A 3,178-nucleotide genomic window follows, 5' to 3' on the forward strand; every position below is an offset into this window, starting at 1 on the left:
AAAATTATATTCGACAATTTGATACTACAAAGTCAAATGTTTAAATGCGAAATAAATGTGTTGTATTTATATTTATATGAAATTTCAAAATTTTTGTTGTCATATCCTATTGGATAGCTATCAGAGTATGGACTAATCAAATTGTATAGGCGTGGCTTAAAAAATCTTTAATGCTTTATATAAAAAGGCACAATTGTACCGGCGCTCACATACATTACAATACTTGTGAGGTTAACACACGTGTTATCCGTTCGTTAAAATATTGTAAATAATTTTTTATTAAAATGACTGGCAGAGGAAAAGGTGGAAAGGGTCTTGGAAAAGGGGGTGCAAAACGTCATAGAAAAGTTTTGCGTGATAATATCCAAGGTATTACAAAACCTGCAATTCGTCGTTTAGCACGACGAGGTGGAGTAAAACGTATCTCTGGTTTAATTTATGAAGAAACACGTGGTGTACTTAAAGTATTCCTTGAAAATGTTATTCGGGATGCTGTTACATATACTGAACACGCAAAACGTAAAACAGTTACAGCTATGGATGTTGTATATGCATTAAAACGACAAGGTCGTACTTTGTATGGTTTTGGAGGTTAAGAAAATATAATAATTTACTTAAAATATTTAGTAAATTTATTAAAGAATATTTAATACATCCGATAAATTTAAACAGGCTTTCCTTTTTGGGAAGCCACTAATTTTATTTATATAAGAGTAAATAAATTTGTTAATAAATATAACATATTATATAATTTGTTTACAACAAATTATTTTGTTTATAACATACATTACCAAATATTTTTATTTTTTTTTTTTATTGTAATATATCTGCAATAATAAATTATAATTTGTATATTATCTATTTTATTTTACAATAACTTATTGAATTTTTGAAAAAATTTTATTATAAATTAATATACTATTATATTTTTTATATATACAAGTTAAGAGTAACAAGTATCGATAGGAGATTATCGAATTTATAACTAATAAAACATTTCGCCTTAATCAAAGAAAATAAAGATTTTGCTATACCATTTTTTATACTTTCAATAAATAATTTATTATTAAATTTTTATTATTTCATTTATTTTTTAAAATTATTAAAAATATTTTTCTAATAATTATAAGCGTACATAAACAAGTAGTAAATGTAAAATGAAAATAATAAAGGTAATGTAATGCATTTGCATTACACTGATTTACGATATATATTCCGCGATATCCTTTATTATATTTAAAATTAATAATATTGATATACTAATAATAGATATATTCAAGCTATTAATATATAAAATTTTATATTAAATATGATATTAATAATTGTTTATTTAATTTTTTTGTATATATAAAAATAATTTACTCTTATTTAAAAAATTTGATGGCTCTCTTAAAAAGAGAGCCGTTTTTATATGTTGATGTATTTTTATGTTATCAATTAAATAATATTTTCGATTTATTTATTTTGAACTTGTATATTTTGTAACAGCTTTAGTACCTTCACTAACAGCGTGCTTTGCCAATTCACCAGGTAATAATAATCGAACTGCGGTTTGAATTTCCCGACTTGTGATTGTTGAACGTTTATTATAATGTGCTAAACGTGATGCTTCAGCAGCAATACGTTCAAAAATATCATTAACAAAACTGTTCATGATACTCATAGCTTTACTAGAGATACCAGTATCAGGATGCACTTGTTTTAATACTTTGTAAATGTAAATTGCATATGATTCCTTGCGCTTCCTCTTCTTTTTCTTATCACTCTTTGATATATTTTTTTGAGCTTTGCCAGCTTTTTTTGCTGCTTTTCCACTTGTTTTTGGTGGCATTGTTACAAACAATTATATACACAGATAGTTACAGAACACCAGTCAGTATATGTATGAGCGTGTCGTGTATACAACTAGCGTATTATATACGCGAAGATGGATATAACAATAAAAATGAATACTACTCTCTGATTGGCTGAAAATAATACTATAAGGTGATTGGTTTATTTTTAAAGTTTTATATTTTATAAATATTATAAATTAAAATACCCAAATAACATTTTAAACATTTATGTTACAATCCCCGTAACGTACACATCTGTGTGATTATATTTACAAAAAAAAATATTAATTAAATAAATTTATTCGCTATGTCTGGACGAGGTAAAGGTGGTAAAGTAAAGGGAAAGGCAAAGTCAAGATCAAGCCGAGCAGGATTACAATTTCCTGTTGGAAGAATTCACAGATTATTACGAAAAGGAAATTATGCTGAACGAGTAGGTGCTGGTGCCCCAGTATATTTGGCTGCTGTTATGGAATATTTGGCTGCAGAAGTTCTCGAGTTAGCTGGTAATGCTGCCCGTGATAACAAAAAAACACGTATCATTCCACGTCATTTACAATTGGCAATTCGTAATGATGAAGAATTAAATAAATTATTATCTGGTGTAACAATTGCTCAAGGTGGTGTATTACCAAACATTCAAGCAGTGTTATTACCAAAGAAAACTGAAAAGAAAGCATAAATTAAAAACATTGCATTAATTTTTATAATAATAATACATCGATCATAGGCCTTTTAATAAAAGGCCACAAATTTATTTAAAATAAGAGTAAAAATTATTTTTATAAATAATATATTATAATATTTTTTTAAAGAATCAATTTAAATAATTATAAATTAATGATTCTTTTTTTTTTTTTTCTTTTTTATATGTTATTATGGAAATAATTCATCATATTATGATGACATTTAGGTAACATATTATAAGAATATTCATAAAATATTATCAAAATAATATTGTATTATGATGATATTTAGACAAAATATTATAAGAATATACACAAAATATTATCAAAATAATATCATTAGATAACAAAACTGTTCATGATACTCATACCTTTACTAGAGATAAAAGTATCAGGATGCACTTGTATTAATACATATTATCACAACATCACAAAATATTTTTTAAAAGGAAAAATTTTTAAAAAATTATTATAAAATTTGATTGAATTAAATTTCAATTTATTTTTTTAATAATTAAAGAAAAAAAAAAGCATATAAACTTTCTATTGAAAATGTTATTTTCAACTAGATGGCCAAGTGAACTTTGTTACACAAACAATATATGACGTATTCGTTATTTAAATAATCAGTATCCTTTGATATTATATCAATACGTT

Source organism: Chrysoperla carnea, assembly GCF_905475395.1.
Source record: "Chrysoperla carnea chromosome X unlocalized genomic scaffold, inChrCarn1.1 SUPER_X_unloc_35, whole genome shotgun sequence".
Taxonomy (NCBI): domain Eukaryota; kingdom Metazoa; phylum Arthropoda; class Insecta; order Neuroptera; family Chrysopidae; genus Chrysoperla; species Chrysoperla carnea.